General features: G+C 46.7%; 1 protein-coding gene across 3 annotated transcripts in view; it reads left to right on the top strand.

Annotated features, from left to right (window-relative positions):
• Window positions 1-9,307: 9,307 nt before the first annotated feature.
• NCALD (neurocalcin delta) overlaps window positions 9,308-17,821 on the top strand; it is a 64,992-nt gene continuing 56,478 nt past the window's right edge. Inside the window, exon 1 of one of the 3 annotated variants that reach the window (XM_080378046.1) lies at window positions 9,308-11,827. The gene's annotated coding sequence lies outside the window, so the exon portion shown is untranslated. Of the gene's footprint in view, window positions 11,856-17,821 lie in introns of all 3 variants that reach the window. The other 2 variants (XM_080378047.1, XM_080378045.1) reach the window with 2 other exon arrangements.

The following is a 17,821-nucleotide window of genomic DNA, read 5'->3' on the forward strand; positions in this document are numbered from 1 at the left end:
GACTCAGGAGCCTTGTATTGAAGAGTCATACAGGACATGGAGCAGGTCTGCAGTCACTGTGGTGGGGAGCATAGGGGCATAAGATGTGATTCTAGATAAAACCGGGGTTCACTCTTGGCTCCTGGAGATAACACATTTTCAGTAATCAGGTAATAGTGAGTGTGCTTTGGCACCGTAGGGAGAAAAAAATACTTATCTTTCCCCCCCTCCCATTTGCTTTGCCTCCTTTTGTAGCAAAATGGATTTATTTCAAGCAGTAGTGGGAAACCGTTCCTACTTATCCTAGAAGCTTTCATTGTTGCCTCTACTAGCATTATTTTCATTTTTGAGATGCATTTCTAATGGCTTATCTGCTTTACTGGCTGTTTTAAATATCAAAGATCATGGTAAGGCAATAATCATGGTAAGGCAAGGCAATGACTTTTTCCCCTTCCTTTTGAACTACCCCCCTTCTTTTGACTAGCTACCTTGATCTAGGCCCTACCTGTCAGTGTCAGGGTGGCCCTGACTTTCTCTGTCACATAGGTGCCATTTACTGTGTACCCCTCACTTAATTGCTTTATGTTCTCCGTGTTTATTGTTGCTAATCTACCAAAGACCTTAAAATCCAATAAAATTCGCCCCTTGGCAACATGGAAATCACCCTCATCCAACACATTTTCCAACGCAGAATTTCCAGGAGATAAATCCAGCTCATTTTATATTGTTTTTGTTTTTGCATTGCCTAGTTATGAAATGTTGCATGACAACAGTTTAAAACGGTGACTAATTACCAGCATAGTGGAACTTGCTGCTTTTGCCTTTTAGGAATGACTTCTGCCTTTTTCCAGGACAGAAGTGTCTTTTGGTAAAACAGTTCAGAAGAGACAAATATGCAGACAGTTAGGAGAAGTCAAATGCTTGAACTGTTTCTCCCCTTTATCATGGACTGTAGTTTTAAGGAATCAACGCTCTTTGCCAAACACTTAGCTTATCTTGGAAAGGAAAGTTTTGAGTCCCAGTCTAACCAATTCAGCAGTAGGGTGAAGGGGGAGATGTGTCATCACCTTCCTTGCATCTTCAGGGCAGTGCCTGTGGGACAAGCAGGATGCATTTGGGACCAATGACAGCCACTGCTCCAGACCCTCATGCCTTTCTGGAAAAATTTTTTTACCTCAGCCACTCTGACCAAAGCTGAAGGGAATGGTGCTAAGAACTGGCTTTGTTGCCTCCAGCCCAATAAGCTTCCCATACCCCAGGCATCTCCATCCCTTCCTAATTCAAGTTTTTCTGTCCATTTAGCTCTTCTTCTCTGGAAGTGTGACCTTCTCCCATGTTGGCCATGTTTTCATCACTAGATATCACCAGCAAAATATTGCTTTTTGCACTACATTAAATTAGAGCACTCCCAAGCCTGGTCCTTGAGGAGCTCTGCCAGTGTCCACTTGCCAGACACCTCCAGGCTCCACAAGGTGTTACCCACTAGCCAGTTCCTCCACACCTTATGAATTCTTGGGCTATCTTGCACCATTTCCATAATAATTTATCGTATTGTGCCGTGTTGGGTGGTTTAGCTCAGTCTGGGCAAATCTTATTTCCTTTGACCAGTAAAATCCTTTTATGAAAAATAGCTAAGCTGGACATAACTGTTTGATAAAGGTATGGGCCTGTATTGTCGTCTTCTGTGTTTGTTCTTCCCTCCATTTTTTGCTTTATGCTTTACATGCTACATAGACCAGATAAAGGGGCCTGTAATTGTATTACTTACAGTCCTTTTATTAGAGACAGCCTGAATTACCACGAAGTAGAAATATTTGTTAGAAATACCTGCTGCCAGACTTATAATTTGCCAGCTCTTTCATTGTTCTGTGATTCTTAGATACAGATCACCTGGTCTTTCGATTCAAGCACATTGAAACTCTTTAAATTTCATTCCATTTCAGGCTTGGTAATTTTCATCCCCATATTCTTAGTCTAATTACATGCCTTGTCTTTGCCCTTCTGCTCATTGTCATCTCTTACCACAAACTGAGATGAAGGATTAAATTTGTTTTGGGACCATACTAGATCATCATTAATTTGGATGTTACCCTCTCTCCGTAAGAACTCCTCTGTCTCCTTTTCTTGTCTTACTGGGCTGGCTCACAGCACTTAACTACTTGGGTGAGTTTTGTTTACAAAGCTCACACTGTTTTGGGGCAGCCTTTACTCGACCCATTTCAAACTTTTCAGTCTCTTTGTCACCACTTTTCGGTTAACAGTTCATCGAATTCAGTATTAAGAAAATATCACTCTCCTACTTGAATCTTCCTGAAGCAGATAAAATACACAGCTGTAACACCTTACACAAGAGGAGAGTGCAGGGCTCTTGCTCTCTGGCCACATGGTAAGGCTCCAGGGAGCAGGGCAGGGAAGGAGCAGGGCAAGGGAGGAGCAAGCTGTCGCAAGCAGGTGTCACTCAGTCCCATAGAGGATCTGTGACCACCTGGGAGGGGGTGGCTGAGGAGGACTGGGTGGCAGCAAAGCTCAGACTCAGTGGGTCAGGAGCATGGGGTCTTGCATCTGTCCGTATTTGCCTTCTCTTTGTATCTTCTTACAAAGTTAATGCATTTATAGCCTAGGAGCCATCCTCAAACAGCTGGGTGGCATTCACCCCCTGAAGAAAAAAACCCAGGGTACGTGAACTGGAAAATGCTGCTCTTTCACACACTGATGAGGCAATGGAGGCAAGGGCTGGATCCACAGCACCTGGCCCTGGCTGATCATCCCGCTCACTGAAGCTGTGTCCCTCTTATTATGGTGACAGCTTCATGTTTGCTCCGGTTTGGTTTGGTTTGCCAGGTTTTGTTGCTGGGATTTAGCAGAGATGGGTGACTTGCATTATCCCATGTGGGAAAACAGCCTTAGTTTTCACTTGCTACAAGGAGTCCAGGGACATCTGTTGTGGCTGGATAGGGTCATCGCTGTACAAAGGATAGCAAGGTACTTCATGCAACGAGGCCCTTCACTCGAAGGATGGATGACGTAGTTCTTGGATCCTATTAAAGACAGATGAGAGCAGTAAATGCAGCAGATACTGGTACCTGGATCTTACAGAATTTGGTTGTTCCTAGCTTGCTTTCATTTATTCTTAGGGTATTTCTATATGGTTTTGCCAGGCAGTTGATGGCTTTATCTTACATGTCCTCTACAGCAACCAAACATTGCGTTAAGTGGTTAAGTGTGGTTACCTTCCTTGCCTGGTTTTGGTGGTTTTTTTTTCCATGTAAACCATACTCATGCGGCTTCCAGCCAGTTGAAACCAGGGGCAGAGTGAGCTCATACTTGCATGCAAAATATTATGTGTGCATACCCACAGAGTCAAATAAGTCAGCAGAAAGACTGATAGATTGGGTTGATCTGTGGGATTCCACCTTTACATTCAGGTTTACATAAACCACTGCCAGGGTCAGAGCACAGCCAGCTCGTGCCTGCTTGTTTAGTGGGTGGGATTCAGCCACGCCATTGCCTTACGTGCAGCCATCCCTTTTGCAAACCGGCGTGCTGGGAGAGCAAGCTGTAAGGCCAGGTTTAGTTTCAGGGAAGAGCACTCAGGAGAGACACAAAGCACCAGCTGCAGCCTGGAAAGGTCTAAAGCATTTGGCTTAGTGTCCAGGATCCTAAAAGACTCCATGTTTCTCATCCGTGGGGGAGAAGTGGAACACAACTGGAGAGGGGCTGTTTTACTCTTCTTTCCCTGGAGATTGATGACTTTTGGGTTTGTTGCTGCTACAGATGCCTGTCAGTGCAGTAACAGCTCCTGCTGCTTCATGCCCACCTCTGGTTGCCCTGCCAGGCAATGCCAGGGCTGCACAGCCTGTGGTGGGAAAACTCATGTGCTTGGCTTTGCGCAAGTGCTGTGAACTTGCACTGGAGGTATGTGACTAACCAGCATCCACGTGTCTGTCCTTCTCAGAGTACGGTCAGGGACACAAGCAGGCATTGGCACTGCTGGCTCAAGGGCCAGAGAGACTCTGCTGGTGCTGGAAAAGGTGAAAGTGAGAAGTGGGATGTCAAAGGGAAGCAGTTGGCGGCTGCTGCTGCTGCTGGAATCAATGCTCAGGCACGGCCGGGTCCTTGGGCAGAGATGGTGCTGAAGTAGCAGGGGACCTCTGCATCCCAGCATGATACCCTCTCCTGCTCCTATCCTACTTCTGTGTTTAGGAAATGTATGACAAATTTATCACCATTTACCTCTTGGGTATCAAACGGAGAAAGGGGGAAAGTGCGTGTTGTCAAGGAAAGGGCAAAGATGCCTGGTGTTAAGCCAGAAAACGGATGCCAAAAATGCTTTCATTCCTATCTTTTCAGCAGCTACTGACACTAGCAAACCTTTCTCTATTATCTGTGGAGGAAGAAGTTAAGGAAGTGTCTGCCAGATATGCCACATAACGATGTGTGCGAGGACAGTGAGCTCCCCTCCCAAGAGCAAAACTCCAGGGCTTGCTTCTGAGCCATCTTTTTTGGTCTGCTCCAAACCCTGCCTGCACACTGACAAAAAGCCAGGCAAAGCCTCGCGATTCAGACTTTACCCATCTAACGCTGAGAAGCGGAGATTAGCTGCTGGGGAGGGACACAGAGATGTCCTGATCAGGACTGACAAGGAATTGAAACAGTCGATTTACTGTGTCCAAATTCAACCTAGGTGAGATCTTCCCGGTGGCCAGATAACATCTGGGTGGCACGCTGGGGCTGGACAAGGAGGGGGCAGACAGTGACCAGCACAGCCTGAAGACCACCCCTCCACCAGTTTCTTTTGGGGACAGGGTGCAGGAAGCAGCTGCCTTTGCAGGGGTGTACACACAAGCACCAGCCAGGCTCCCGGGACTGGGATGCCAAACACCACAGTCCTCTGCAGAGGAAAAAGGTCCCAGTGCCAACAGCTGACCTGCCTCCGAGCACCTCGGAGCCTTGGGAAGTGCTGGGACCGCAGTGTCTTCATGAAAGAAGGATAACATCATGCTTTCATTCCTGAGTGTGGGCAGTGAAACACAATGTCAAAGGTGTGCTGAAATTCATTTTTTAATAAATCAGGCTATTCACACACTGATATATTTAACAGGAGTGTGATATAGTATTTCCATGTGAGGTTGCAGGCTGGTGATTTGTTATTACAAATTAAATACTAGCAGCTACTCAGATAAGATAAGCTACACAGAAGTGGATAGCAGCAGCTCAAGCATAGGGGGAAGAAAAAGAGGGAGTAGAAGCAAAGGAAAAGAAAAAAAAAAAGAAAAAAGAAAAAACATTTGAAATTTGCCAAGTATGATAAACCCTGCAAAGAGATTTTGAAAAACTGGAAATGTTCCTTTTTAATATAGGTGGGACTAAAACACAGATGACTGAATTCCTGTTACTGATTTCTGTTCCTTTCTCCTTATTGGAGAAAGACTTCTTTGGGAGCAAAAGGGTATTTCTATCTTGTTTCTTTGTTTTTCTGCACTCACTATCACTGTGTGCACGGTTGGTTTCCATGATGCTGTCAGGCGCTTGGGCTTTCATCCAGCAAATACTTAAGCACATGTGTAACATCCCAGCCAGCGTAAGGTTATCCATGTGCTTAGATGACTTTGGGTCAGGATCTTAATATCTCTGCAGCTCAGATGTGACTTCCACACAGCAAGGAGGAGACACAAAAGAGCCAGACAATTAGAAAATGTTATTGTGAGACCACAGAGATCCTAGCAAGAGGGCTCAGGGGGTAATTTGCTACCTGAAATATTTCAGTCTGGGGGGGAAATTGGTAAATCAATTATTCTCCAGAAAGTGCTGCTCTTAGGCATCAGGAGCAATCAGCTTATTCGGTCCCAATGAGCCAGGGTAGGTTAAAACGTACAAATAGCGGAGTTTGAAAGGAGGGGAGTGGGCTGTTCTTCCTGGCTGAGTAGTCCCGAAGGAGGAGGGAGGGTGACTGCCAGCAGGACAAGTGACAGTGACCTCTCCTGCCCACACTGGTCTTTGCTGAAGTCCCACTGCAGATGAAGACCTTTGTTTCCAGATATCCTTGGCTTGTTTGAAAAATGCCCCGAACACTTTCTTTGATCCAAAGTGCATTTTTTTTTCCTCTGCATGTTGCCAAGTAATCAATTCTTGTTTGATCCAAATGACTTTTCTCTGTTTTCTTTCAGTTTGGCCCCCAGATAAGTGCACACAACTCAAGTGCATCAATTAGTGGAAAGCATCCACATTCAGCAGCAAATTCAGTCTTCTGGCTGGTCCCTTAGGAGGTACTGATCGTGATTGCTCAATGCTGGGATTTTTTTCCAGCTAAGTGTATCTCAGTTTTCATCTGCTCCCTTAAGTTTTTGAACTGGTCTCCTGCTGCATCAGTGCCAGTGAGGTGGGATCCCTGCAAGGAGGGTTCCCATCCAGGACCCTTGCTACTGCCCAGAGGCTGTTTGACATGGTAGCTAACCTCAACTCCTCTTGCTCTCCTAGCTGTGGGCTGGGGGACAGCACAGGTTTGAGGTCCTTCCAGAGAGGTGGGAAGAGATGAGGCAACCCTCCTGGGGGAAAGGCTCAGTACTGCAGGCTCCAGAAGTGCTTTGACACCAAGTCTCTGGGCCAGGAATGGGCCCTGTCTCCTTTTAGCTACTGGAGTAGATGTAGTCCTGGAAGACGGGCAAGGTGACAGAAAGCAAGTTTGATCTTACTCATGGTTCTGGGTGCTTTTCCTGTCTAACCAGCAAGCAGTGCAGAGCAAGAACAAGGGCATTGAAAGGGAAATCCAAGAGAACAGGCACAGAAAAGAGAGGATGGGGGGACATCAGGGCCAGCAGGTCAAGGTTATCCTCCCCCTCTACTCTGCCCTGGTGAGGCCACATCTGGAGTATGACATCCAGTTCTGGGCTCCCCAGTTCAGGAGAGAGAGGGAACTACTGGAGAGGGCCCAGTGGAGGGCTGCAAAGATGATCAGAGGACTGAGAGAGCTGGGCCTGTTTAGCCTGGAGAAGGGAAGACTGAGAGGGGATCTTATCAATGCGTACAAATACCTGAAGGGCGAGTGTCAGGAGGACGGGCCTGGCTCTTTTCAGTGGTGCCCAGTGACAGGATAAGGGGCAACGGGCACAAACTGCAGCACAGGAGGTTCCACCTGAACAGGAGGAAAAACCTCTTTGCTCTGAGGGTGACAGCACTGGGACAGGCTGCCCAGAGAGGGTGTGGGGTCTCCTTCTCTGGAGACACTCAAAACCCACCTGGATGTGATCCTGTGCAACCTGCTCTGAGTGAACCTGCCTGAGCAGGGGGTTGGACCAGCTGATCTCCAGAGGTCCCTTCGACCCCAGCCATTCTGTGATTTGTGATTCCATTACATCAGCATAGGGGAGGAGATGCAGGAGGGATGCACCAACCCCAAAATTGATCAGCGCCCATGGGGAGGCAGGTGCAAGCAAAAGTTCTAAGAGACCATGTGAGAAGCTATTGCATATCTCAGGAGGAAGAAAAATCAGTGCAATACTGCCTAAGGATAGGTGATGGCATTATGTAGGCTCAAATGCCAGAAAAATTGTTAGAGACCAAATGATCCTTTCTATAGAATATATCACCAAAAAGGCAACTCATGGTGCAGGAGTCTGCCACCACCCCTCAGCAGCACCCATCAGAAATCTGCGTTTAGGAATGGGTCCTCACTGCCGACGCTCACACCCTCCCAGTGTTCCAGTCCAGTGGCTCTTCTCACTGCTAGGAAGGGTGCTGGGGAAATCCCCAAAGCCACTGGTGCTCTACAGGAACCCCGAGTTTTTGCTTCTGAAAGGGGAATCATTCAGCCTCCCTGGGAGTAGGAATTAGTGGCATTAAAGAGCTGTGACAGATATATGGAGAGCGTAGGATTTTCTTACAGTGCTGCATTCCTAGGAAACCATCTTCCACCTGATTTGACTCGAACAATAATTCTTTCACTGGGCCGCTGTCAGTGAACGTGGTGGGCTGAACTACTTTCTCTTCTTGTTTTTATTTCAACCCCCCCTGTGCTGGTAGTGCCATGTCAGCTGTATCAAAATTCAAATATCTTTTCCTGTGGGTTTTTTCCACCTGTTTTTCTACAAGAGCAAAAGTCAACATGACAACATTTTGCTGAGCTTTGTTTCTGTCTCTTTTTTATCTGTGTAACTGATGCCAGTGGAAACATTAGCCACCTTTTGAAAGAGCAAGCTGCAGAGGCCAGTAAAACCCATGTGGTTTGGTTTTTATATATATATATGAAACAGTAAAATCATGCCTACTTGCTTTTTTCTTTTTCCTTTTATTTTTAAAAACAGTAAAAATTCATGGATGTTTGAGGGAAAACTTCAAGCTGAAACACTTTGCTAAGTGTGGTTTTGGTAAGAGGAAATCCAAGAGTGGATTCTCAGCTGCTTACATGGATGTGGCTCCTTTCCGAGAGCGGGGATTGACACCAGGCAAGATCTAGTCTTTTGTGGGTTCAAAGATCAACCCATATAGGGTTTCTGCTCCCTGCATGTCTTCCATTTTATGGGCAAACAAATGTTATCTATTGTTAGCTCCGCAGAGCCAAAAGAAGTATGGGAGGGAAAACTGGATTGTGTCCCACCTTGTAGCACTATCTTTGTGTGTAAGTTATTACACAGGTCCCAACACGTGTGTGTTATAGGTGGCTTTAGGTATTAGAGGTATCTAGGTGTACACTACGATATATAGAACACATGTTACTGCAGTCGGTGAAGCTTTGGCAGGCTGTCCATCACGCTAAGGGTGAGGGAGCCAGCTCACGTCCCCTGGCAGTGCCTGCCCCGGGCTGGAGGAGTGGAAGGGAAGGAGGAGGTCCCAAATGCAGGACAGACACCTTTTCCCATGAAGCACTGTGTCCATGTAGCAGGAGAAGGAGCCTGAGCCTTTGTACCATGGTCCCAGGTGGAAGCAGTACATTTGTTTTTCAGCAGGCTTCAGCCTTTAAGTGTCTTTTATGTATTTTTCCAGTCAGTGCCCATGTCTCATTGCTTTGTGCTCACTTGGTTGATTGACACTACAGAAGAGACTGCTTTGACGTTTTGTGTTTTATTGTAGAAAGGTTAAACTAATACAGGGAATATAGGCTTTTCTGCCACTTTTGGCAGGATTCTTTGGCTCTCTGAGGGACGGGTGCTGTTGCTTGCATTTCTGTGTCTGTGTGGCATAAGGTCTCCCTTACCCCAAGTGCTGGAAGGCTTTGGGGGTTACAGCAAGTGCTGGGAAGAAGTAGAGATTTCAGTCAGAAATTCAGAAAATCTCCCTGTGGAGGTGTCATCTCCAGCCACCGTCAGCAGGGAGATGCAGCAAGACCTCCGCTGAGCCCTGGGAACAGCAGGCTTTAGGCTGCTATTATCATATGTTTTTGAGAGCATTGGTCTTAGATTTTTTCTTTGCTTAGCATCTTTCAACTGGCTGAAAATTATAACCTTCAAAACATATAATTAATACATCCTTATAAACACTGTGCATGTTTTACTAACTCCCCTGGGCTCTCACCCTGCAGCAGTAATAACCCGTAAAGGCGAGTGAAAGGGTTATTTTTATGCTGGAGGACAGAGGTGCTCTGCACACCTGTGTGTCTGTAGGTGTGGAGAACCAGGCTTGGGTGGGAGCAGAGCAGGCGCAGGTCCCTGGGTGGCAGCTGTGGGGAGCTCCAGGGGACCCTGCCCGGCCGCCTCCACCAGCCCTTTAGGGCATCAGCAAAACCGCTATTGAAATGTTTTGTGAGCATTAAAACACACATGTTTTATTGTCTGCTTTTGTGAAAGGGACTTTCAAAGAATCGAACCCCTTAAAATCTCCCCCAGGTGCACACAGCTTTGACAGACTGACAGAAAGCAACGCACTGCGCAGTGTTGAGGGGTGTCTTTTTAAACTGGAATCCCAAACTTCCCATTGTATTGTGCAGACGTTGCCATTAAGTGAAAAAATACTTCTGTATATGACAGTGCGACTCTGTTGGTGGGTGTTGACATGAAGTTTCAGCCTTCTATACTGGATTAATATGTGTGATTATATGTAACACATGTAGTAATCAGCGGGTTTTTTAGAATTCATCATTATTCTTGCTCTGTTAAATGGTCACAGGTTTCTCGGCTACTTGTAAATATTTTCTTTTTAAGGCAAGAATTTTAGACAGCAGGGGCTGCCTTGTTCTATTGTAATAACTCATTGAGCCCTCTTCACTGCCTTGCACTGAGGCCTGGGGTGCAGCTCACCATCCCAGAGGGTTTTGCCCCTAATATGAACTGCCCGAGAATCTCCAGCACGGCAGCAGTGCTGGAAAGGTGGGTTATAAGCTGTGCTGGAGAGAGAGATGCATGTCTCACTAAATGCTTCATAAAGCAACGTTGGCTGTTGTTAATGTTGAGCTAAAAATCCCAAGCTCCTGGTGCTCTTGCACTTGGGAGAAGGATGTAGGGAAGGGTGATGGGGCTCAGTGGTCCCCCCACTGCCTGCCACTCCCGCATCCCCACCATCCTCCCTCTGCCCTGGATGGGGGGAAGCCCTCCCCAGCACCACTTTATGCCCCATCCCAGGTTGTCTTTTCATTTTTAGTATTTTCTCTTTCGTCTGTTGCAAAGGGGCCAAAGCCCAACTTCAGCTGAGGATGCCCTGGTGTTTGCATTTGCAGATCCCATACGGCTTTACATCTGCTTCCACTTTCACCATCTTTTGGTGTTGGTATCTTTTGGTTGATATTTCATATCCTGGGTGCCAGTTAGCGCACCAGTCACCAGCACTGACTCAGATGAGCACAGGAGTATTTTTCTGGTTGCTGACACTTTGCCTTTCCTCCCTGCTTCTTGCAGGTGAAAGTCTCTCCCTGCTCCCGGCCTCTCCCGTGTCCTGCCCCTGGTGCATGCGGGTGCTGCGGGCTCTGGTAAGATGCTGTGCAGAGAGGAAAAAAAAGGAAATTTGGGGGAAGGAGTGGATTTTAGCTAGAGTTACAAGGAAACCTGAGACACTGGTGTTGTGTCTCTGCCTGCAGGATAAGGCTGCAGAAGTGAGAGCTGGAGCCTGGCGGAGGCAGGCACTGCTTCGTCCCCATTCCCAGGACATTCTGCTGGGAACAGCAGGTGAAGTATCGCAGGCAGGCGAGCAGGGCCGGTGGCCGAGGCTCAGGGACGCAAGGCTGAGCTGGCCGGGCACCTCTGGGGTCCAGCCTGCAGCCCCGCGTGGCTGCCGCCCCACCTTGCCTTGGCGAGGACTGCCGATGCTGGCAACCAAATGTGAATCTCGGTGGCTATGAATAAAATCTCAGCTGTGTGTCATTTTGAAAGACCCTAATTTTAGTGAGGCAGTGCAGCGCCTGGCTGCGCATTGCCGAGGTGCCCCAGTACATGCAGAAGGCAGTGCCTTTGCCCCTTTGCTTGAGCAAACCAGGTGTATAAGGGGATTTTTTTCTGCTGGAGGCTGAGGATGCAGGAGGAAGAGGAAGAGGGAGGTGCTTTTTCTTATGGGGACAGGGTTAAAAGAGCGTCGGCGATGGGACCAACCCCTCGGCACAGCCAGCTCTAGCCAGCCCTTGGTGTTTGGGTTGTCCGGGCGCCCGTGATGGTTCCAATGTGCGCGCAGTATGACAGATGACCTATTGAAATAATTTCAGAGCAGTGCTGGGGTTGCCAGGACAACCAGTGCTCCCTGGGCTTGCGCCTGGCCATGTGACAGCCGCCTTGACGTCAGCTGGAGGCAGAGCCTGCGGTTTCGGCCGCGCAGTCAAAGCCTTGTGAGAACCCAGTGGATGCTGGATTTATCCCCGCCGCCACCGCCGCTGCTGTTTCTCAGGGGCTGCCAGAGCATGGACTATTAAAAACTTGCATTTCTGCAGTGTGAGGTAACCATTTGCTTTATGTTCTCGTCAGGTATTATTATTATTTTTTTTTTCATCCTTTAAAAGAAATAGAATAGAAAGTGGCTTATCGCGACTGATATTTTTTTCACTTGTTTGTTTTGGCTGGAAGTTTGCCTTGATGAACAAGCCCGGCACTATCAGATAAATGCAAAGCAGCTTCCAGTTACTAATTCTGTGTGCAGACTGCAAAGCAGAGTTAAATTTGGATTAATGATCCATGAAAAGAGAATAAAATGATATTGTTCTCATCTGACACTTTAGGAATATAAATGAACATGAGCAATCTTAGGCTAATGCATTCGGGAGTTAAAAGAAATTATGTTTAGGCATTGTGTTGATTTGGGCATCTCTACAGCTTTATACTTCTGTTGGGACTCGGAGTTTTTAATGCTGCCCAATTCAGGCGTTTTTTTGCCCAACATGTGCAGTGAGGGAGAAGCCAGAAGCTGATGCAGCTAGGAACAGCTTGAAATCCAACTCCCAAAGTTCGAATCTTTAAATCATCTTTGTTCACACAGAGTCCCTGTACCCTGCACACTCCACAGGCTTTTGGTCCCTCTCCTGGGGCACACAGCACTCTTGACTGTATAGTGTTTACAGAGGAAAGGATCAAGAGCTTCCTGAAAAATTATCTGAAATATGCCAAGAGAGCAACATCGCTGTAACACAGGCTTTTACCCTTTTTCTCACATGCACACACATGGCTTGGTTTTTGCCTTTTTTTTTTTCTGTTGTAGGTTGAGAGCAGTCAGAATAGCTAAAAAAAGAACTGCAGCATGAACAGCACCACAGTAAATGAAAAATGAAATGCTATTTGGGTCTTTTGTAAAAACAAGAGGGGATTGGGGTCTGTTTCTGTATTGCACTTACTCCAAGGGGGCTGTTGCGGGGAAGGAGATCGCAGGGCTCAAGAAGTTTAGTGCTACAGACTGAGTTTGTTTGTGTGGGAACATATAGATTTGTTTTAAGAACAAATTACAGCTGAAGCATCGTGTCTGTTGTTTCCTGGAAAAGTATGCTAGATCATTCTTATCTTCTCTAATTAAATACTCCGATTCCCTTCCTCCCAAAGTTCAAAAGGTTTATTGATAATGGTAATGGTTTTCTAAAGCAGCTGCCACTCTGAAACAATCATGAGGCTACAAAACAATTTGAAACATGGAGCAATAAAAGATTAAAAAAATCTATAAAAAATTATTCTAATGTTACCAAATGCAGCAGAAGTAATTGTTTCAGAAAGGGAGCCAAGATTAAAACTGAAAGCACTTCTGTAAGGAAAGTTGTGGCTTAATTGGCATTCTTAACAGAGCAACAAGGATAAATGCATTTGAACCCTCTAAACCATTTCATTTGGTGTTATCTCATCTGTTCTTTCCAATTTAACTCTTGTACCTAAAATATCAATTGGGGGGGCGGGGCTGAAATATTTTAGATTTTCTTTGTTAAATTCTTCACCTGATGCCAATGCATCAGTGCATGAGAAACTTGGCTGGCTCCTCATCAAGGTTTACAGGAGCCTCGCGGCTTCGGTGCGGAGGTGTTAGCACCCCAAGTGCAGTCTTTCTGTGGGGAGTGGGCTCTTGGCGTCTCAGGCTGAGCTGGGCACAGCTGCTCCTCGGATGGCATGGGGAGACGTGTTTCGGCTGTGGTCCCCCACCTGCATGTGAGTCTCCCCGGTGTCTGAGCAGTGGGGTAGGAGAGGAGGGCAGGGGGAAGCAGTCAATGCGACTCACTGTCCTCCAAGATCTGCTGGTTCACCAGCTTACTCTATGGGGGCATGGAGTAAGGGGACAGATTTGCACTAAGCAGCATCTGCCAGTCAAGAACAGTCATTCACCTTCACGTCTGGAGGGTTTGGCTCCATGTCTAACTGCAGTCACTTGCCAGGTTTGACTTGAGTCGTCAGTGTGGCAGTGATGCCTGGTGAGGGCTGGGGCTTCATCTCATTTATTTAGGCTTGAATACAGTGTCCTGGTGAGTTCGATGCCTTGAAAACACCTGCAAGGGGAAAAATAATTGATGCCACTCCTGCTCAAGAGCTATTAATTAGCAGTATTTTAAAAATAGGTTCATCATGTCTAGCTAGGATGGATATATCTCGCTTTAGTGATACTAAGCAAGTCTTCAAAAAGCACTAACTTGACATGAGAGAGGAGAACAATAAACTGCTTCATGTTTTACCAGAAGGGTCCTGGACATATTGTGGCAAGAGGTCTGAGGGGCAGTATTACTGGGGAAGTTGGTGAGTGCCACTGAGGTTGCACAAGGATGTGTCCTGCTTGGCAGCTCTGTCCCCTCCTGCCGAGTCTTTGGGGGATTTGAGCTTCCCATTGGCCCGGGCTACTTGGAGCCCTGGAGGTGGGGATGGCCAAGATGCAGGCAGGCAGGCAGGTCACAGGCAATGCCAGAGTCTTCGACTGGAGGAAAAAGCAGAGGTTCCTCCTCAAGGGAAGGGCAGGGGACAGTGTGTGAGGGTTGTCTCGGGGCTGCATGCCTTTGCTCAGTGATTTCATGCTCTCAATTTTGCTGGTCAGCTCTGCAGCAAACCCTTTCAACAAACACTTGGATTTTACCTTGGGAGTGTGCGAAGTTGCCAGGCAATGTAATGCTAAGCATCCCACCACCTCTGCCCCACCATGGTTTCAGCCACCATGACAAAAGAACAAACAGCCTGTAGGTTTCTTCCTATTGCTGAGAGAGGGGGAAGGTGGCTGCAGCCCATCCCTCATCTTCTGCCCAATGCCACAGCCATGAGACTGCCAGCTTACTTGGACTTGAAATCCTCTGACTTAAAAGAGAGAAAAAAATGACATGTACACAGGCTTGGTGACACTCCACTTTCTTCTGGGAAGGCCAGGTTAACCCTCATACTTCCCATCAGCCTTCATATCATTTGCAAAGACACCCCCTTGCATGCACGTGAGGAGGAGATGATATCTTCCAACAACCTCCTTGTCCGTGGAGAAGGGCGAGCAGACCAGCAGGTCCTGAGAAACCAGAGCACATCACCTTAGGAGAGACCTTGGCTAAAACCAGGACTGCGATCTCCTTGAGTCACTTCTCACACAGCTGGATACAGCCAAGGAAACTAAAACCAGACGTGAGCTGTGGGTGCCTCTAGCCTAGTAATAATAACACACTCTACCTTGATCTGGTTGAGTTGATGGGCAATGACAGTCTAAATTTAGGCTATCAGCATAATACAACCTAAAAAAAACCTTGCAACGCAGAGCACTGACTCCTTCCTGCATTTTTCAAACAGAATAAGGTTTCTGACATCTTTTTAAAGGTCCTAGTTGCACTAAAGATAATAATTCAGAGGGGAATAAAATCCCTTGTATGGGGGCAGGAATCATCAGACATTGGGAACTGACATAGCAGTATGGAGTTTCAGGCTCTTAAATTACATATTGCAGAAGTTTGTTTCTACCCTGCTAAAAATCATTGCGTTGTGTTAATTTAATGTCCTGCATCATCAACATTAGCAACAACTGGTTTAAATGATAGCTGAGCTGCAGTAGAGATTTGACATTTTAATCAACAGTTGCTTTTCCAATTAAATGCAGATGCCATGCATATGGTACTTTGAATGTAAAAAAAAAAAAAAAAAAAGTTGACCTGATTGTTGGTTCCAAGCTAAAGTAACAAAAATCCTAACTCTGGAATGTTTTTGGTAGTCATATTTTAGAAATAATCTTCCATGGTGAGCCAGAATCTGTGAAGACTTATAGTCAGATAACAGTTAAAAAAATAGACTATGTTTTGGCTGTACTTTTGCTGCTGTTAAATTTATCTTCTTAAATAGCAGGGAGTATGAGCTGAGGTTTCAGAAACAGTAATTTTGTAATTATTTTACATGTATTGAATTATTCTGTCATCAAATTTGCATTTCAGACAGCATTACAGTATGAAAATATAATTAGAAACTGTAATTCAGGAATTGCTGAATGTGATATTTCCCAGAGGGAGCACTGTGAAGAAGCTGCCCTCACTACAACTTCAGCAAATGTTGAAATCCTATAGGTGGAAAATGTAAAGGCCGAGTTGTAGAGTTCCTCTCCCTTCTGCGGTCTCTACACGCTGTCAACTTTCTGCTGAACTTCATTTTTTTGTAAGATTCATTTCCACAGAAACATCTAATCGTTAAGAGCTGAAGTGCTCAGATCCTGTTCTGCTGAATTTCAGTCTGGCTGTGCTGATAGTTGCTGAATTGCTTTCAGCCACAAAATGACACTGACATAATGTAAGGATCTGATTTATACACAAAAAAGCCGAGAAGCTTGTAGTTTGGGCTGAAATGCTGGTTTTAATTTGCTCAGTGCCCGGAATTCCCAGCAATACCTCCTCTCACAGGAGAGAGCAGAGGATGAGGTTCTCCATTTAGTTCCATTTCTCTTGTTTTGTAATTCAAGACTTTTTGCTGGACATGTTCACAGTGTTGTGCAGAGTTTTAGCTGCATAAATCTCACCAATGTCCATCCTTACTCTTTTTATTATTTTTGTTACAATCTTTGGCTTATCATAGACACATTAGCTGGAAATTAAGACATCCTTTCTTTTTAGTTGGGTTTGTGTTGATAAACCCTGTCTATTTTTGTGTGAGACGCTATTTTGAAGAGCTTCATCTGTGGCCAGTTTTTCCCACCATCTTGTTGGGATGTTGGATAGGCCCGTACATGGAGCAAAGCCTCTGATGCACAAAGCAAAGCCGGCATTGGGAGGGGGCGGAAGCTGAGTGTGGGCCATGTTTGATGCTTTGATGTCCCCATACATCTCTCACATTCCTGCTGAGAGACAGTCACAGCGCTCCTCCAGTCAGGGCAGGGCAGGAGAAGTGTTGACTTTGGACCCAAGACCGCATGGATAAAGAGGCTGGCTGGTGACATGGTTCTTAGTGACTTGGGGACACTGTCACCCGCAGTGTGCTCTGAGAAGCAAGACCATTTTTGTACCTGCCCAGGGCCACCGTCCTGCACCCACCCACACCCTGGCACTTTCTCTGGGTGCAGGGAAGGATGTCTGCCCCATTGCTCACATTTCAGGTGATGCATGTCTTGCAACCTAGGTCTGGTACCTGCAATGTGAGCAAAGGGCAGGAGCTGCAGGGTGCTGCTGCAGATGACCCAAGAAGGTATTTTTGTCAGGGAGGGTGCAATAAGCCAGGCTGGATCTTTCTGGATAAGTGGCCTTGTTTGGGGAGTCCTCTGTGAGTGCCGTTTGCAGGTGGGCAGCTCCTGAGCATCACACCCATATTTTTGCACATTTACTTAGGAACTCCAGAGGAGCAGCAGTGTTTCAGCTGGCTTTGTGCATGGAAGCAGGTGCACACTGGGGCTGCAAAGCTTTGAGACAGGTTTATGCCTGCCACATTTGTCACAAAGCCTCTTAGTGTGCTGAGTTTCGCCATTGAGAGAACGGGCCCTTGGAAGTGGGTCAGAGCTGGGCTGGCCTGCTGCAGGGGCACGATGGACCAGGTGGGATGGGGCAAGTGGGCAAAGGAGAGCCCTGGACAGGACAAAGTGACCAGGGGATAGCAGGATGAGGCTGGGGCTTGCTGCTGCTTGGCTGTTCTGCTTTCACTGTTCCTGCACTGCTGGGTTTGCCCCATCAGGGACCTCTGGCAGCACTGCCCAGTGTCCCTGGGCATCTGCCGTACGGGCCAGCCAACACTCCTGTCAAACAGAGCTGCCTGAGGGGGTCAGGAAAGCTAAATGCTTCCTACATTAATAGTGATGCTTTGTCGTTCTGCCGCCGTCTGATGTATGGGTGGCTAAAAGGGCTGCTTCCTCTGCTGGATGCTGGGTTCAAAATAGGGATGCAGAAACACTGCGCAGTCAACCCTTGCACAGTACGTGCTACTGGAGGGCATAGATTCTGCCTTTTAAAAGCTTTGTGTTTGTTCTCATATTATAGAAGAGATCAGGTTTTGGAGAGACCCAAGATTAGGTGTATGAAGGTTTTATGAAGATGAGCCGA

The sequence above is a fragment of the Falco punctatus genome, assembly GCF_963210335.1.
Source record: "Falco punctatus genome assembly, chromosome: 3".
In the NCBI taxonomy this organism is placed as follows: domain Eukaryota; kingdom Metazoa; phylum Chordata; class Aves; order Falconiformes; family Falconidae; genus Falco; species Falco punctatus.